Source organism: Vulpes lagopus, chromosome 4, assembly GCF_018345385.1.
Source record: "Vulpes lagopus strain Blue_001 chromosome 4, ASM1834538v1, whole genome shotgun sequence".
Taxonomy (NCBI): Eukaryota; Metazoa; Chordata; class Mammalia; order Carnivora; family Canidae; genus Vulpes; species Vulpes lagopus.
The window spans coordinates 74744788-74764182 of NC_054827.1; the positions used below are offsets into that span (position 1 = coordinate 74744788).

General features: G+C 37.6%; 1 protein-coding gene across 3 annotated transcripts in view; it reads left to right on the forward strand.

Annotated features, from left to right (window-relative positions):
* KIAA0825 (KIAA0825 ortholog) overlaps positions 1–19395 on the forward strand; it is a 388202-nt gene that overhangs the window by 3044 nt on the left and 365763 nt on the right. The window contains exon 1 of one of the 3 annotated variants that reach the window (XM_041752620.1): positions 836–927. The exons of the other annotated variants lie outside the window; for them this stretch is intronic. The gene's annotated coding sequence lies outside the window, so the exon portion shown is untranslated. Of the gene's footprint in view, positions 1–835; positions 928–19395 lie in introns of those variants that run through there. 3 annotated transcript variants of the gene reach the window in all.

Below are 19395 nucleotides of genomic sequence, written 5' to 3' on the forward strand. Positions count from 1 at the left end.
TCAGACCCATTATCATAACCACTTTGCTATACTGCCTCCAACTGGATTTTAATCCTGGTTCATCTACTAACTAGGTGTATACTCAGGGAAATTGATTTCTCAGAGGATCATTTCTCAAATATTCAGATTAATACTTAGAAGTTAGCTAAAGTTCGGATTTTATAGCCGGAAAGGACCTTATAGATTAGTTAATCCAACTCCCAGGTGTTATAGGTTAAAAATGAGACTATACAAAGCTAAGAGGAAAAAGAAATGAAAAATTGCCCATGATTCTACTCCAGCCACAGCCCAGCACCTGCCAGTTAGTCCCTACACCTCGCTGGCATGGCATTGGAGGCTCTGGCTTGGGGGGTGGGGATTCTCTCAGGCTGTGGAGTCTTCTACTTCTTGTTGTCTCCATGGCCCTTGCCCCTCCCTGTGACTCTAATCAAGCACCTGGCCCTCTGTGGGCCTCAGTTTTCCCATCTAAAGTCACCCCGTGGATCGGGTAGGGGCCCCTTAGCTCTCTCCTCCCACAACTGGCTCCAGGACCTCTACGATAGTGTTGTTATTCTTGGGTCTTCTCTTCCTGACCTGCTTGCACCCAGATCCCTAGTATTGCCCTTTCTGAAAAATCTACCACATGCTCCACCTGCAGAAAAACAACAGCAAAAACAACACCAAAATACTCCCATATCACCCACCTTCCAATAATTGAATACACTACTGAGTTACTTTGACATCCGGCTCTGACTGACCTACTGTGCATAACTGCTAGGCTGTGCCCTTTTAGAGGCTGGAAAACAACCAGGGGTTAATCATTAGAAGTGATTCAGCAGACTTCTGACTCCCTTCATCAGGTGACTCTGGTTCAGGAAAATGCTGCACTCAAAAGATTGCAGTTGAGTCAGCTGTGAAGAGAACACTGCCTCCCAGCCTCAACCACTGGTATGTTATTGGAGATAGGTTTTTGAAATGAGCTTCAACTAGTTTCCTGTAAACTTTGGTTAAAGTACAAGTAGCTGAGATAAGTGGTCAGGAAATAATTTGCTAGTGGAGTATCTATACTGTATATGTATATGAAACATATATAGCTCTTTAAATCATTTGGAAAAAAATAAATCATTTGGTGGATTCTTTGCTCAGTATTCTCAAGAAAATTAGCTAAAACTAAACAGACAAAAGACATTGTCATTTTGATTAATTAGGCAAAGCAGTATAATGTAAAGCAGCTGAATTCAAAGAAAACCTGGTATTGAGCTCAAAGTCTTGAGCTTACATATGATCTGGAAGGAGTTAATTACATCCTTTGAGCCCCAATTTGTTCATCTGTCAAGTGGCATATCAGCTTTATAAATTTGTTAGGATGAAGTGTAATAGTGTGTGAAAGCACATAGGCATCAGGAAAAATGTTACTAGGGATTTGTCTAGTTTTGCTGAGGCTTAATGTAATCTAATTGCTTTCCAATAACTGGGATGGGGGGCACCTGGATGGCTCTGTGAATTAAGCATCTGACTCTTGATCTCAGCTCAGGACTTGATCTTGGGGTCGTTGAGTGTAAGCCCTGAATTGGGCTCCACACCCAGTGTGGAGCCTATTTAAGAAAATAAGGTCCGGGGCTCTTGTGAAGTCAAACAGTTCAAATCGAATGTCTGTCTCTAGTTGTGTGACTCTGGGAAAGTGACTTTTCTGCTCTTAATGTTTGTTTCCTTATTTGTAAAATGGAAATAGTAATGTGTTCGTAAGCCTTGTGTAAAGATTAAATAGTGATGCATAGATGGTGGCTGGACTTATAAGCAAGCACTCAGTTTCTTTGTTCAAATTCCCAGAGAAGCAGATGCTAAGAGGAGAGTAGAGGTTTATTGGAGAAAAGGCCTGCGAAGGATAAAGGAGAGGGAGCAAGAGTAAGAGGGAAGTGCCTTCAGGCCTCACTCACTGCAAGTCAGGCAACCTGGGAAGGAGAGAAGGAAAGGAGAAAGGGAGAGGGGAAGAAAGAGTGGAGAAGAATGTCAAACTGCTGCACTTTCTAAGAAGGCTTTAAAAGCCCATTGGGGGGGATATGTGTTCCAAAGTCATCTGTTAGAGGAATCTCACGTTGCCACAGTGTTAAATATGTTAGCTATTGGTAAAAATAATTGATAGTTGTCACATGCTTTAATTTACAAGTGTGTTTAAATTTCAACTCTTGACTGACAGCCTGCCCCAACCTCTAAGAAAAGTACAATCCTTGCCAGATAGTGACATTATTAACATTTAAGGTATATGTTCTTAGATGAACAACTTCTTTTATTTTATTTTTTTAAATTTTTTTTTTATTTTTTATGATAGTCACACACACAGAGAGAGAGAGAGAGAGAGGCAGAGACACAGGCAGAGGGAGAAGCAGGCTCCATGCACCAAGAGCCCGATGTGGGATTCGATCCCGGGTCTCCAGGATCGCGCCCTGGGCCAAAGGCAGGTGCCAAACCGCTGCGCCACCCAGGGATCCCAACTTCTTATATTTTATAGTACAGTTTTGTTAGCCAGAGAACAGTTAAGGAATCAAAAGTTCCAAATAACAGTTGGAAATATAAACATTAGCTAAGCAACTGATTTTTTGACATTGGGTAAGCAATATGCTGTTTAAATTTCTAAATTCAGGTAGCCAATAAATACGACAATTCCAAAGACCTGAGTAATGTTAATATCCATAGTTTGAATATTAGCCCAAACATGAATATCCATTTTTCTTCCTCCCTAAGAGACCTCTGTGGTTAAAAAAATCATAGTATACTTTTGAAGGTCACCCCTCCCACTTTTGTTGTTTTCAATAAGCAATTGTAAACACCAATCAGTTCAATGCTTTTCAAATGGCAGATTATAATCCATCAATTTGGTGAGTACTAACCTGCCTTTGTAATTTAGATGTATGTGATGTTAAGATTTGGATATAAAACGTGTTACTGTGAATTACAGTAGAATTTTAAAGCAAGAGATTTAGAGTAATTTTCTTATCTTACATAAGGAAATGAAGACTAAAGAGGTAGTTTAACTTGCCTAGATAGCTCAGGAAACATGTGACTTGAGCCAAAAGTTAGGTTTTAAGGATCTAAATTTAGGGCTCTTTTTTTATCATTCTTCCAAGAAAAGACTTTTTGTTTGCTCTGTTTAGGGGACATAATTACTCTATTTTCTAGTTGGTTACCATGGCCGCCCTTTTCTGTCACTTTCATTATGTGTTTGCTTAGATTGACTGGAAAGGTCTTTCCTGACCATTCAGTGTCAGAGAGGTGGTACAGCTGAAGAAGTTGTTTCTAGCAGTTAGCAGCCATGCCACGTCACCTGAATTCACTTTCCATTTTCCCTTTGAGGAACACATCTAATCCAACAGTGTAAATCTGGAGTTTACCTAATGTAAACTGAGGAGTGATAGGACCTCTTTTTGAGGAGCATTCTACTGATGAAGTCTTAATTTTTACTAATACCAGCCAGTATTATTCTGCACTTTGTTGTCATGACGTACTTTATCCATATTCCTTGCTTTTTTAGACTTCAGCTCACTAAATGTTTTTAAAATGCAAGTTTGGTATATAATCCACATAATAATTTATTCCTTTACAATTTCAAAAAACATCAATTCTTTCCTTTTTCAGCATATATTCATAACTGCCCTCAAAAATGCCTGTGGGATATTTACCTCCTAAAGGAGGAGCTCTGTCTGCTAATCACAGATTTGACTGGCAAAAGAATTTGGGACTGGGGCTCTTTATAAATGGACCCCTTCTTCCATTCTTTATATTTTAAATTAAAACTAAATGTTTAAAAAGTAGTTAATTCAATAATAAAGGCTTACATGTTAACATATAGAGTTTTTTGTTTTTTTAATGGTTATGTTTTCCCAAAGAAAGTTTTACTGGAAGAGTGACATCATTTCTAGTTTTTGCAATGTCTTTAATGTCTGGCTTAATGAAGAAAACTGAATTCTCAGATCTGCTTCTCTATTCAGACTGTTGTGATATGTTTTGGTTGAAATAAGTGAGCAAAATCCAACCTCATACAGACAGACATATAGTTGGAAAAGAGAGGAGTATTTTAGTGGTCTTTTCAGATAATTGTGAATGTTTTTCTTTGATCCTATACCCAAACTTACTAAGTGGTGTTTAAGTTTAATTGCGATGTGATATCTGAAACCCTGTCAGTGAACTTTTTGTAATCTGTAACTTTAAAATGTCCTTGGTCCATCTTGCACTTTGAATGACTCTTACAATCATGATTTTGTTGCATAATGTGTTGGCTATGTGGAAAATACCGATTCATTGAGGTAAGCTGATCTTCCAAATATTAACACATTTTATTATATGTATCAAAAAATATTATTTGTTAACATTACCAGCAGTCTCATCAGGAAAATTTTAAAAATATTGGGAAACTGTCCATTTGACAATATGTGAATTTTCCTAAATTCTTATTTTTGCTTTGAAAACTCTAATTTTATCATTGGCAACAAATGCTGTCTAAAGTTTTCCTTGAAGTGAGAGCTCAATTTGGTTAATTTTGAAAAAATGTGTGGTGCACTCAAAGGTTGAGTTAATAACATTACTAATTTTTACTGCCTCATCGAAGACACTGTTAAGTAAACCTGGCTTTTCTTCTTATTCCATTCTATATTACAAAAATATGACTACAGTGGCAAACAGGATAATGTCCCCCCTCCCCCAGATGCCTGCATCCTGTTTTCTGGGACCTGTGAATATGTTAGGTTATAGGGCAAAGAGGAATTAAAGTTGCTAATCAGTTTACCTTAAAATAGTGAGATTATCCTGGATTATCCAAATTGGTCCAGTGTAATCACAGTGTTTCTCAAAAGTGGAAGAAGGAGGCTGAAGAGGAATTCAGAGTAATCCAATATGAAAAGGACTCAACCCACAGAGCTAAATAGAAAATGAAGGAAGTGGGCCATGAGCCAAGGAATGAGAGCAGCTACAAAATGCAAGGAAACAATGCATCCTCTTCAGAGCTTCCAGAAAGGAATGCAACTCTCCTGACCATTTCCTTTTAGCCTGGTGAGACCCATTTTAAGACTGCTAACTTAGAGAACTGTAAGATAATATATTTCTGTGATCTTATGGCACATAAGGGGAAGTAATTAGAGCATCGATAGAAAACTGATATAACTAACACAGTTCGGAGACTTTAGTCTGGGCTTGGGCATCGTTGCTTTTGCACTATTAGTACAAATGTCAACCTAGTGAATGGCATATGACTTATTATCATGAAAATAGTTTTGAACTTTTGAACCCTATGAAAGTATACTAGGATTCCGTCAAAAATCTGTGCATCACACTTTGTGCTCTCTTTTAACTTTTGTGCTTCCTCTGTGTCAACCACTTAATTAGGTACTAAGATGTAAAAATTCAGAAGGCACAGCCTGATCTTAGGAAGATTCAGTTTCAGGGGTCCTAGGTGGCTCAGTTGTTGAAGCATCAGACTCTTGGGCTTCTGGTCAGGTCATGGGATCATCCAGCTCCTCATCCCTGCTCCTTGGGGAGTCTCCTTAAAGATTTTCTGTCTCCCTCCCCCCACTCACCCACATGCTCAGGTGCACACTCATTCTCTGTCTCTCTCAAACAAATAAAACCTTAAAAAAAAAGATTCAGTTTAGTGGGTTGAGAGTTGTAAGCAAATCAGTGATTACAGATAGCACAGAATGACTGGTGCCCTAACTCGTATCTTAGGTGAAATAAAGAGACCACTGCCCAACCTAAGATCAAGAGGATTTTTTTTATCTTCTTAAAAAATTTTATATGCTTTAGTGCTTATATTTAGGTGTTTGATCCATTTTGAGTTAATTTTTGTATATCTTGTGATAGAGTAGTCTGACAGTTCTTTGCATGTTGGCATCCCATTGTCTGACCAACATTTCTTAAAAAGACTTATCTTTCCCTATTGAATTTTCTTGAAATTCTCATAAAAAATCAGTTGGACATGTATGGGTTTATTACTGGACTATAAATTCTATTCCATTGATTATATGTCTATTGTTAAGCCAATCCTATCACACAGTCTTGATTACTGAAGCTCTGTAGTAAGCTTGAAAAAATGGGAAATGTGAGTTTTCTTTTTCAAAAATTTTTTTTTTTTTTACTAATTTCTGGATCCCTGCATTTCCATATAAATTTTAAGATCAGTTTGTTAATTTCTGCAAAATAAGTAGCTAAAATTTTGATAGGGATTGCATCCAACCTGTGCATTAATTTGGGAGGTATTGCCACTTTTAACATTAATATATCATTCAGCTCATAAGACATGGACTTTTCATTTATTTAGGTCTAAGTCAGTTTTCTGGAAGGAGGTTTTGCAATTTGCAGTGAATGCCTTTACACCTCTTTTAAGTTTTTCCTAAGTATTTTATTCTTTTATGCTATTGTAAATGGAATTTTTCCTAACTTCTTTTTCAAATTCATTTCACTTCAGTGCTAGCATATAGAAATAAAATTGTTTTTTATATTTTGGTCTGATATCTTACAAACTTTGTTGAAGGTATTTATTAACTCCTTAGTTTGGATTTTTCGTTGTAGAATTCCTTTAGAGTTTTCAACATAGGAGATCATGTCATCTATAAGTGAAGATAGTTTTACTCCTTTCCTTCAAATCCAGATGTCTTTTATTTATTTTTCTTACCTAATTGCCTTGACTAGAGCTTCAGTACAGTGTTGAATAGAAGAGTTAAAAATGGACCTTCTTGTCTTGTTCCTGAGGTTAAGGGCAAAGCTTTCAGCCTTTTACCATTAAGTACGAGGTCATCTGTGGGTTCTATTCCTAGTTTGTTGAGGGTTTTTCATCATGAAATGGTGTCGGATTTCAACACATTCTTCTCTGCATCTATTCAGAGCATGATGTAGTTTTTGTTCTTTAATCTATTAATAAAGTGTATTACATTGATTCATTTTCTTGCATTGATTCAACTTTACATTCCTGTGATAAATCCTACTTAGTCATGGTGTATAATTCTTTTCACATGTTGCTGGATTCAGTTCTATTTGTTGAGTATTTTTGCCTTTCTATTCATAAGGGCTATTGGTTTATACTTTTATTTTCTTGTAATATTTTTATCTGGTTTTGGTATTAGGGAAATAATGGCCGGGGAGAATGAGTTGGGAAGTGTCCTCTCTTCTATTTTTTAGGAGGATTTGTGAAGGATTTGTATTAATTCTTCTTTAAATACGTGGTAGGATTCACCAATGAAGCCACCTGGCCCTGGATTTCTTTTTGTGGTTTCTGATTATTAATTTCAGTCTGTTCATTATAGGTCTATAACATATATATAATTTTTAATATATTTTCAGTCATTTCATTACTTGGTATCTTTCTAGGAGTTTGTTAGTTCTGGATTATATAATTTAATAATATACAGTTATTTATAGTATCCTCTTATAATCTATTTCTCTAAGGTCAGTAATGTTCCCACTTTCATCCATAATTTTAATAATTTGAGTCTTCTCTCTTTTTGGAATGGGGTATCAGTTAGCTATAGGTTTGTCAACTTTGTTCACCTTTTCAAAGACTCAGCTTCGTTTCATTGATTTTTCTCTGTTGTTTTTCTCTTCTCTTTTTGTTTACTTCGATTTTAATCTGTATTGTTTCCTTCTGCTACTTTGGATTTAGTTTACTTTTTCTATTTTCCAAAGGTTGAGGGTTAGGGTATCGATTTTAGATCTTTTTTTGTTTTATTTTGTTTTTGTTTTTTACATTTTTTAGATTTAATTTCATTTTTAAAAAAATATTTATTTATTCATGAGAATACACAGAGAGGAGAGAGAGAGAGAGGCAGAGACACAGGCAGAGGGAGAAGCAGGCTCCACGCAGGGAGCCAGACGTGGGACTCGATCCCGGGGCTCCAGGATCATGCCCTGAGCTGTAGGCGGTGCTAAACCGCTGAGCCGCTGGGGCTGCCCTAAATTTAAATTCAATTTGCCAACATATAACACCCAGTGTTCATCCCATCAAGCACCCTCCTCAGTGCCCATCACCCAGTTACCCCAATCCCCCTGCCTGCCTCCCCTTCACTACCCTTTGTTTGTTTCTCAGAATTAGGAGTCTCTCATGGTTTATCACCCTTTCTGATTTTTCCCACTCAGTTCCCTTCCTTTCCCGTATAATCCCTTTCACTATTTTTTATATTCCCCGTATGAGTGAAACCATGTGATGATTGTCCTTCTCCAATTGATTTATTTCACTCAGCATAATACCTTCCAGTTCCATCTACGTTGAAGCAAATGGTGGCTATTCGTCCTTTCTGATGGCTGAGTAATATTCCATTGTGTGTATAGACCACATCTTCTTTATCTATTCATCTTTCGATGGGCACAGAGGCTCCTTCCACAGTTTGGCTATTGTGAACATTGCCGCTACAGTGGGGTGCAGGTGTCCCGGCGTTTCACTACATCAGTATCTTTGGGGCGAACACCCAGTAGTGCCATTGCTGGCTCATAGAGTAGCTCTATTTTTAACTCTTTGAGGACCCTCCACACAGTTTTCCAGGGCGGCTGCACCAGCTTGCATTTCCACCAATAGTGCAAGAGGGTTCCCCTTTCTCCACATCCTCACCAACATTTGTTGTTTCCTTTCTTGTTAATTTTAGCCATTCTTACTGGTGTGAGCTGGTATCTCATTGTGGTTTGGATTTGTATTTCCCTGATGGCAAGTGATGTGGAGTATTTTCTCATGTGCTTTTTGGCCATGTGTAGATCTTCTTTGGAGAAATTTCTATTTATGTCTTTTGCCTATTTCAGTGATTGGGTTCTTTGTTTCTTGGGTGTTGAGCCTGACAAGTTTTTCATAGACCTTGGATACTAGCCCTTTATCCGATAGGTCATTTGCAAATATCTTCTCCCATTCTGTAGGTTGTCTTTTAGTTTTGTTGACGGTTTCCCTGGCTGTACAGAAGCTTTTTATCTTGACCAAGTCCCAATAGTTCATTTTTGCATTTGTTTCCCTTTCCTTCATAAATGTATCTTGCAAGAAGTTGCTGTGACCAAGTTCAAAAAGGTTGTTGTCTGTGTTCTCCTCTAGGATTTTAATGGATTCTTGTCTTACATTTAGATCTTTCAACCATTTTGAGTTTATCTTTGTGTCTGGTGTAAGAGAATGGTCCAGTTTCATTCTTATGCATGTGGCTCTCCAATTTTCCCAACACCATTAATTGAAGAGACTGTCATTTTTCCAGTGGGTATTCTTTCCTGCTTTGTTGAATATTAGTTGACTATCGAGTTGAGGGCCCATTTCTAGGTTCTCTATTCTGTTCCATTGATCTATCTCTTTGTGCCAGTACTGCACTGTCTGGCTGATAACAACTTTGTAATACAGCTTGAAATCCAGTATTGTTTTTTTTTGTTGTTTTTTTTTTTTAATCCAGTATTGTGATGCCCCTGGCATTGGTTTTCTTTTTCAATATTTCTCTGGCTATTCGGGGTAGATCTTTATTTTAAATAGAGGTTTTTAGTCTGCAGTTTTATTTTCTCGTTATGTATCTGTTTGTCTCTGTTAGGATAATATTACCATTATAGAATGAGAAAGATTTCTTTCCTTTGTTTTCTGAATTTGTGAAATGTTGGTATTATTTCATTTTTTTATTTTATAGAATTTATCATTGAAGCCTTTGGGACTTTGCTTTTCCTTGTGGGGAGATTTTAGGTGATTAACTGAATGTCTTTACTTGTTTTAGGTCTATTCAGTTTTCATATTATTTTTTTTAAGACTTTATTTATTTATTCATGACAGAGAGAGAGAGAGAGAGAGGCAGAGACACAGGCAGAGGGAGAAGCAGGCTCCATGCAGGGAGCCCGATGTGGGACTCGATCCCAGGTTTCCAGGATCAGGCCCTGGGCTGAAGGCGGCACTAAACCACCAAACCACCCTGGCTACCCTGCGCCAGTCTAAGTTTTTATAAATGTCTTACTCAGGGGGCACTTGGGTGGCTCAGTTGGGTAAGCATCTGCCCTTGGCTCGGGTCATGATCCTGGGGGTCCTGGGGTCAAGCCCCATGTCCCCCTCACTCTCAAACAACAACAAAAGACTGTCTTACTCAAGTTCAAACCTCCAAAAAAAGCAAAACAAAAATAAAGCAGTAAAAAGGCAGCAAAGATAACAATACAAATAAATGAAATAGAAGAGAGAAAAGCAATAGAGAAAATAAAGTCAAAAGTTTGTTCTTTGAAAAGATCAACAAAACTGCCAACTGTTGTCATGCAAGACTGATCAAGAATTAAAAAACAAAAAACGAGGATGCCTGTATGGCTCAGTTGGCTAAGTATCCAACTGTTAATATGGGCTCAGGTCATGATCTCAGAGTTGTGAGATCAAGCCCAGTGCAAGCTCCACACTTGGTGATGGAGAGTCTGCTTGAAGATTCTCTCCCTCTTCCTCTGCCCCTGCCCCCACTCATGTAGGCTCTCTCTCTCTAAAATAAATAAATCTTTTTTTAAAAAAAAGAGACACAAATTACCAAATAATGAATGAAAATGATGTCACTACTGACCACACAGAAATCAAAAGAAATATAAGACAACACAGTGAATAACTTTATGCTAACAAACTAGACACACAGATGAAATAGACACATTTTTAGAAAGACATAAATGACCAAAACTGACTTAAGAAGTAATATAAAGGGCAGCCCCCGTGGCCCAGCGGTTTAGCGCTGCCTTCAGCCCAGGTGTGATCCTGGAAACTCCAAAAGGAGCCCCACGTCTGTGTCTCTCATGAATAAATAAATTAAAAAAAAAAAAAAAGAAAAAGAAAAACCTAGACAGGGGCAAGGTCCTCCCCAGCCCAGGTGGTACTCGGCACAGCACAAAAGATTAAAAATTCAATGAGGGGGGAAGGCTGAACACTCAGGGTTTGGGAGTATAGACATCCCACATCTGGCTCGGATTTGGGGACTAGAGTAAACAAAACCTACTTGGAAAAGAATTGGGGAAGAAAACAAGTAATTGCCTTCTGCAGTGGTAGGAACAGGAGAGGTAGGGCCACAGACAGGAGCATTTCACGTCACTAACCTAACCTGGGGAACTACAAGGGACCATCTTCAACTATCCTGAAGAGGAAGGCTAGTTGGATGATAGGAGAATCCACAGGAGAAAAAAAGGAGAGGGAATGTGACTGTGAGGGGGCAACAGCACCTTCCTTTCTGGGCACAGGAAGGCAGCCAGGGTACCAGGTCCAGGCAGCAACCTCACAAGGAGAGCACAGTTTTTAGCTTTTGCAGCTTAGTGATCACCCACCTCCCCCCACCCAGGTACTCATTCTGCTTGCTGGCAGATGTAGGACCACTCTCCTGAGGGAGTAGAGGTCTCTGTAGCCTAGGGCCCTGCCTCTTGAGGGCCCTGCCTCTTGAGGGCCCTGCCTCTTCTGTGTCTCCTCCCTTGGTGGCAGCACTAGACCTCCTTGGTCCTGGCCAACAAGAGGTGGCAACAGCCTTTCCTTCCTGGGCTGTGCTTTCGCCCCAGGCTCTGATCTCCCCCTGCTCCTGCTTTGTGGACAAGAAGGCTGAAGAACCATTCCTACCCTCCTTCTGATTTCTCTTGAAGGACAGACTACTCAATTTGAAAGCCCTCTTTTTTTTAATAAGATTTTTATTTATTTATTTGACCGAAAGAGCAAGTGAGGGAAGGAGCAGAGGGAGAAGCAGACTCCCTGCTGAGCAGGGCTCAGTATCAGGACCCTGGGATCATGACCTGAGTCGAATGCAGATGCTTAACCAACTGAACCATCCAGGCACCCTGAAAGACTTCTTGAAAGATAATTTCTTCTTCTTGAGGGTCTCCCTGCCTGGGCCATCCCCCTCAACTTCAGTACCCTCACTGGCTTGATGGTATCGCTGGGGTGGTTGCCTCCTCTGTTCTGTTCACTGGGGGTGACTCCCCTTCACCCTTGGGAGATAAGTCTCCATTGCTTTTCATGTGCTCATTCTCCTGTCTTTGGTCTTAGTGGAGGAAATGCTTGCTGCCTCCTCAGTGGTCATGTCACCCTGGGAGCTTGGAGGTAGTCAGCTGCGGGGGTGTCCTGGGGCCACCTTGGGTTTGTACCACAGGAGAGTTTGGCCAGGTTGGCCTGGCTGGGAAACGAGTTTTGGTCGGGACGGAGGGGTGAACTGAGCTGCAGGCCCCCAGGCCCAACTGCTCTGTTCTGCGCCTGAATGCCCTCTACGCTGCTTTCCATGTATCCCATAAAATGCGACATGTTGTGTTTTCACTATCATTCAGCAAAAATTTTTTTCAAATCCCTTGTGATTTCTTCTTTTGAATTACTTAAAAGTACATTCTTTAACTTGCAAATATTGAGGATTTTCCAAGATATATTTTATCAATTTCTAATTCTGTTCTACATAGAAGATACTTTTTATGATCTTATTTAAAATTTATTGAGACTTGTTTTATAACCTGGTATATGGGCTACTTTAGAAAATATTTTTTGGCATTTGAAAAAAAAAATCTGTACTATGCCATCGAGTGGACTAGTTTATACGCTAGTTTATACGAGAGTTACTTTGGTAGGTGAACAATATTTTCTAATACTCTTCTGATTTTATGTTCTATTAGTTTTTGATAGGAGAGTATTCAAATATCCAACTATACTTGTTAAATGGTCTGTTTCTTTTTTCAGTTCTGTCATTTTTTGCTCTGTTGATTTTGGTGCTTTGTTTTATGTGCATATACATTTATAAGCATTATTTTTTCTGATGTACTGACCTTTTGATCATGTTGAAATATCCCCTTTTTCTCAAATACTATTTTTTTAAAATTTATATATTCTTCTTAAGTAGGCTCCAGGCCCAATGTGGGGCTCAAATTCATGTCCCTGAGATCAAGAGTTGCATGTTCTACTGACTGAGCCAGCCAGGTGCTCCCACATACTATTTCTTAAAGCATATTTTGTTTAATATTAGTGTAGTAACTCCAGCTATATTATGGTTACTATTTGATGGCATGTTTTTTTTGATTCTTCTACTTTTAATTTATTTTTTATCTTTGAATGTAAGATACATCTTTTAGATGACACATGATAGGATCTTTTTTATCTACTTAAGGGAATTTCTTTTTCATTTTAAATTTTTAAAAGATTTTTATTCGTAAGTAATGTCTTCATCCAATGTGGGGCTTAAACTCACAACCCTGAGATCAAGAGTCGAATGCTCTGCTGACTGAACCAGCCAGGTATCCCTTACTTTGAAAATTTCTGCCTTTTGATTGAAGTATTTAAATCATTCATTTTTCATGTACTTATTAATATGGTTGGGCTTACATTTTCCATTTTGCCATATCTTTAATATGATTCGCACCTTTTTTTCTTTGATGCTTATTTTATTGTTTATTTATTTATTTTAGAGAGAGAGCATGAGAGCAAATGTGCTAGTGCTGGAGAAAGGGGCAGGGAGAAAAGGAGAGAGAATCCTAAGAAGACTGTGCTGAGAGCAGAACTGGATCCAGGGCTCAATCTCAGGATCTTGAGATCATGACCTGAGCTGAAACCAAGAGTCGAGTGCTCAATTGACTGTGCCACACAGGCACCTTGTAGCTTGTTTTATTTTATTTTGAATTTGAGTATAATTGACACACAGTGCTAGTGGTAGGTGTGCAACATAGTGATGCAACAAGTCTATACATTATGTTATGCTCACTGTAAGTGTAGCTACCATCTGTCACTCTACAGTGCTGTTGTAATACCATTAACTATATTGCTATGCTGTACCTTTTATTCCCTTGACTTATCCCATAACTGGAAGCCTTATGTCCCACTCCCCTGGACCTATTTTGCCCATCCTTCCAGGCCCCTCACTTCTGGCAGACATCATTCTGTTCTCTGTATTTATAGGTCTGATTGTGTATTCACTTTTTTTGTTTGGTTGTTTACTCATTCGTTTGGTTTTATAGATTGCATGTATAACTGAAATCATATGGTATTTGTTTTCTCTGACTTATTTCACTTAGTATAATAGGTCTATTGATGTCACAAAAAGCAAGGTCTCATCCTTTTTATGACTAAGTGATATTCCAGTATGTGTGTGTGTGCACATGTGTGTACGTGTGTGTGTATGTGTATTTATATATACACATTTATATATACACTCATACCACCTCTATCCATTCATCTATCAGTGGATACTTGGGCTGCTTCCATATCTTGGCTATTAGAAATAATGATGCAGTAAACAGGGGGCACATATCTTTTCAAATTAGTGTTTTCATTTTCTTTGGGTAAATATCCAGGAGTAGAACTATTGGATCAAATGGTATTTCTGTTTTAAGTTTTTTGTGGAACCTCCATACTGTTTTCCACAGTGGTTGTATTAATTCACATTCCTACTGACAATGTGCAAGATTCCTTTTTCTCCACATCTTTACCAATCTTTGTTATTTCTTGCCTTTTTGATTTTCACCATTCTGACAGGTGTACAGTGATATCTCATTGTGATTTTGTGGTTTTTGATTTGCATGTCCTTGATGATGAGTAACATTGAGTATCTTTGAATGTGTCTGTTGGCCATCTTCATGTCTTCTTTGGAAAAACATCTTTTCAGAACTTCTGCCTAGTTTTAATGGGATTATTTGGGTTTTTTTGGTGCTGAGTTGTATGAATTCTTTACATATTTTGGATGTTAACCCTTCATCAGATATATCATTTGCAAATATCTTCTCTCATCCAGTAGGTTGCCTTTTTGTTTTCTTGATGTTTTCCTTCACTGTGTAAAGCTTCTTATTTTGATATAGTCCCAAGAGTTTAATTTTGCTTTTGTTTCTCTTGCTTTAGGAGATATATCCAGAAAAATGTTGCTATGGCCAGTGTCAAATTACTGCCTTTGTTTTCTTTAAGAAGCTTTATGGTTCATTTCAGATTTCACACTTAGATCTTTAATCCATCTGGAGTTTATTTTTGTGTATGGTGTCAGAGAGTGGTCCACTTTCATTCTTTTGCATGTAGCTGTCCAGTTTTCCAGCACCATTTGTTGAAGAGACTGTCTTTTCTCCATTGTATATTCTTGCTTCCTTTGCCATAGATTAATTGACCATATAATTGTGGATATATTTCTGGGCTCTCTATTCTGTTCTATTGATCTATGTGTCTGTTTCTGTGCTAGTACCGTACTGTTTTGATTATGCCTTTGTAGTATATCTTGAAATCTGAAATTGTGAGATAATTCAGTTTTGTTCTTCCAATCCATGAGCATGGTATATCTTTTTATTTGTTTTATTTATTTGTGTCATTCTTCAATTTCTTTTTTCATCAGTGTTTTACAATTTTTAGAGTACAAGTCTTTCACCTCCTTGGTTAAGTTTATTCCTAGATTTTGGTTTATTTGGATTTTTGTTTTGTTTTTGAATTTTTGGTGCAATTGTAAATGGAATTGTCATCTTAATTTTTCTTTCTGGCTACTTCATTGTTAGTGTATAGAAATGCAGCTGATTTCTGGGTATTAATTTTGTAACCTGCAACTTTACCAAATTCATTTATTACTTCTAGTAGGTTTTTGGTAGTGACGTCTTTCTTCCACCTTGACTGCCTTCTTTTGTATTAAATAAATATTTTTAATGTATGCACATTTTTATTTTTAGTGTCACTTTACATTTTAAACAGTTAATTTCTTCGTGTTTACTCTAGACAATATAATCTACATCTTAATTTACCAGAACCAACTTAATACCAGCCAGTTCATACAACTTAATTTTGGTAAAATATAAAAACTTTGTTCTGATATAATGTCTTACTCTTTTCTGCTGTTAATGTCCTATGTATTAACATATTACATGTTATAAACTAAACAATATGTTATAATTATTTCTTTATGCCATCAATGAAAACAAATATAATATTTTTAATTTAGGGTCTTTTTTTTTTTTTTTTTTTTTTGGAAGTACTATGCCCAGCATGGGGCTCAAATTATAACCCTGAGATCAAGAGTCACGTGCTCTACCAACTGAGCCTTCTAGGTAGTCTTTTATATTAACCATATATTTGCGGGGATCCCTGGGTGGCACAGCGGTTTGGCACCTGCCTTTGGCCCAGGGCGCGATCCTGGAGACCCGGGATCGAATCCCACGTCGGGCTCCCAGTGCATGGGGCCTGCTTCTCCCTCTGCCTGTGTCTCTGCCTCTCTCTCTCTCTGTGACTATCATAAATAAATAAAAAAAATTAAAAAAAATTAACCATATATTTGCCATTTCTGGACCACTCTATTTCCAACTCTGGACTTAAATTAACACATGGTGTCATTTTCTTTTAGCTGAAAGATTTCCTTTAGTATTTCCTTTAAGACAGGTCTGCTAGCCACAAGGTCTCAGTTTATATTTTATCTTCAGTTTTAAAAGTAATAGCTGTATTTTGCCTTTAATTGAAAAGATACTTATTCTTTCTTTCTTTTTCTTTTTAAAGATATTTATTCTTGATATAGAATCTATACTGGGCAAATTTTTTTGGCCCTTTGAATTTTTCAGTGACTGACTTCTGGCCTCCATTGTTTTCATCAATGCTTGTATGTGATGAGTTAGTTTTGTCTTGTTGCTTCTAAGATTTTCTGTTTGTCTTTGTAATTCAGTTTGTTTATGCTTTGTCTAGATATTGATTCTTTATATATGTCCTACTTTGGGTCTGTTGAAAATCTTTGATAAGTAGATTAATGTTTTTCATCAAATTGGTATGCTTTTGTCTGTTATTTTTTCATGTAGTTTTTCTATCCCTTCATCTGTCTTCACTCCTGGGATACTCATTACATGTTTCTTGATATAGTTTTGATTGTCCCAAATATCGCTGTTAAAAAAAATTTAAGTTTTTCTTTGTATCAGGTAATCTCTCTTCATCTATCTTAAATTCACTGATTCTTTCATCAGGTTATGTTGAATCTGCTACGAATTCCCCCTAATAAATTTTCTTGTTTTAAAAGATTTATTTATTTTAGAGAGAGCAGGTGAGCTGGGGCAGGGACAGTGGGAGAAGGAAAGAATTTCAAGCAGACTCCCCACTGAGCTTGGAGCCTGATGAACATGGGGTTTAATCCCACCACCCTGAGACCACGATCTGAGCTGAAATCAAGAGTTGGATGCTTAACGGTTGGAATCATTAAAGGTCCTCCATCTCTAGTGAATTTTCTTATTATACTTTCTATCTTAAACAAATTCCATTTTTAAAAAATTTGTTTCATTGTTGAAAATCTCTATTTTTTATTCATTGTTGTCTTATTTTCCTTCATTCTTTAAATTAAGGTCTCCTTTGGTTCTTTGAACATATTGGTAATAGCTGCTTTGAAGTCTTTCTTTAGATCTAATATTTATGGACATTCAGATGGTTTCTCCTATTTCTTTGCATGTTTCATAATTTCCTGTTGAAAACTGGATATTTTAGATTAGCTATTGTAGCAACTCTAGATTATGATATTCTTTCTGATAGTTGCTGTTGCTTTGTTCATTTGCTTGTTTCTTGGTTTAGTAATTTGCCTAAACTAAGTACAGTGACTCCCTTGTAATATGTGGCACTGATAAATCTGTTGGGTTTTTCTTTTGTTTTTGTTTCTTAATATTTTTGTTTTGGGTCTGCATTTGGCTTTGTAGGACTTGCTCCTGTGTCTTTGTGTCTTAAATTATAAGCTAATTGTTGGACACTGCTTGTGTTTAAACACATGAAGTCAGTAAGTCTTCTGTCATCTACTGATGGATTTCTGTAGTGATGGAGGAATTCATTTACAATTTACACTGTTTTCAGGTGTGTTATAGCTTTCACTTACTGTGGAGATCTTTCACATTTGCTCTATATATGTGATTGGCCTCAGGAATGTGTGACTCCCTATGTTCCTCTCTGGTCTCCATTGCACATTCTGCCAACCTTAGCCAAGAATATGTCTGCCCCAGTTATGACCATGACCTTGGACTAATGGAATTGTTTACTCTTCCTGCTTGCTTATTTCTAAGATCATCACTTCCACGGAAACACTGCTGGATGTAGGCATAACCTGCCACTCAAGTTCAAGTTACCCCGGTTTGACTACAATAGAGATATTTCTAGTCCTAATGATCTTCCCCACCCTGGAAGAACCCCTATATTGACTGAGTTGTTATTGATCATGATAAGAGGCCAGACCAGAATGTCATAGGGTCCTAGTGTTTTTATTTAAAGATTAGCAGTCTTTCAAATAAACATGCTTCTTAAGTTGTTACATCCTTTTGGTGAATTTCTAGAGCACTGAAATTATCGTATTTGTCAATTTTGTATGGCTCTTTAGTTTCTTTTTTTTTTAATTTTTTTTAAATATATTTTTTTAAATTTTTATTTATTTATGATAGAGAGAGAGAGAGAGAGAGGCAGAGACACAGGCAGAGGGAGAAGCAGGCTCCATGCACCGGGAGCCCGATGTGGGATTCGATCCCGGGTCTCCAGAATCGCGCCCTGGGCCAAAGGCAGGCGCCAAACCGCTGCGCCACCCAGGGATCCCGGCTCTTTAGTTTCTTTTTGGAAGAATATTTGCTGATTGCGCTCAGCCATAGCTGAGAGTCTGACTTCTGGTTTTGTATTATGTATACATTTTTTTTTTTCTTTACTCTCTTACAGTGATGGAAAATTTACATGTTCTATTAATTATTTTGTCTCTGTTTTTCTTGGAGTAAATTTATGTTTTATATTGGATCTCAAATATGAATTTTTTTTTTTCTTCAAATGCCCAGTGGTTCTTGGCTGTGCATTCATACTAGAAAACAGAAATTTAAGTATGCTAAAAATCAGCTAAGGGCCTCAATGATGCTGACTTTTCTTTGGGGCCATCCATACCCATACTGTCTTTCCCAGATTCATTTCTTCAAACACAACACTTCTTCCATCTACTTGTTTTTTTATTACAGTCAGATATTTAATGAACAAGTAAAAGACAAAATACATAGTTGCTTGTACAAAAAGGTAGGGGAGGGAGATTTGGTATATTTTAGCTTCACTTCTTACTCCATACTTCTGTCAGGGATATCAGGTTGTTGTTTTAATTGCAGCACTCTCTGCACTAATTCTAGAGTTTGACTTCTTACTGTTTCTACCATGAATGCTCTTCCCTCTGTATAAATTTGTAGTGATAACTTTCTCATTCTCTTCATTGTTATGGTTTAAATTCTCTCCCCCAACCAGCTACACATACCTTTATTATCTTTTAAGGGGGCCTCTGAGGGAAGGGCGGGGGAAATGCATGTGGATTGATCTTCCTAACCAAAAATATTGTCCACATATTTTAAAAAAATTTTTAAGTTAACTCTACCCCAACATGGAGCTCAAACTCAGGACCCCAAGATCAAGAGTCACATGCTTCACCAGTGGAGCCAGCTGGGCACCCCTTGTCCACATATTTTTTTTTTAAGATTTATTTATTTATGATAGACACAGATAGAGAGGCAGAGACACAGGCAGAGGGA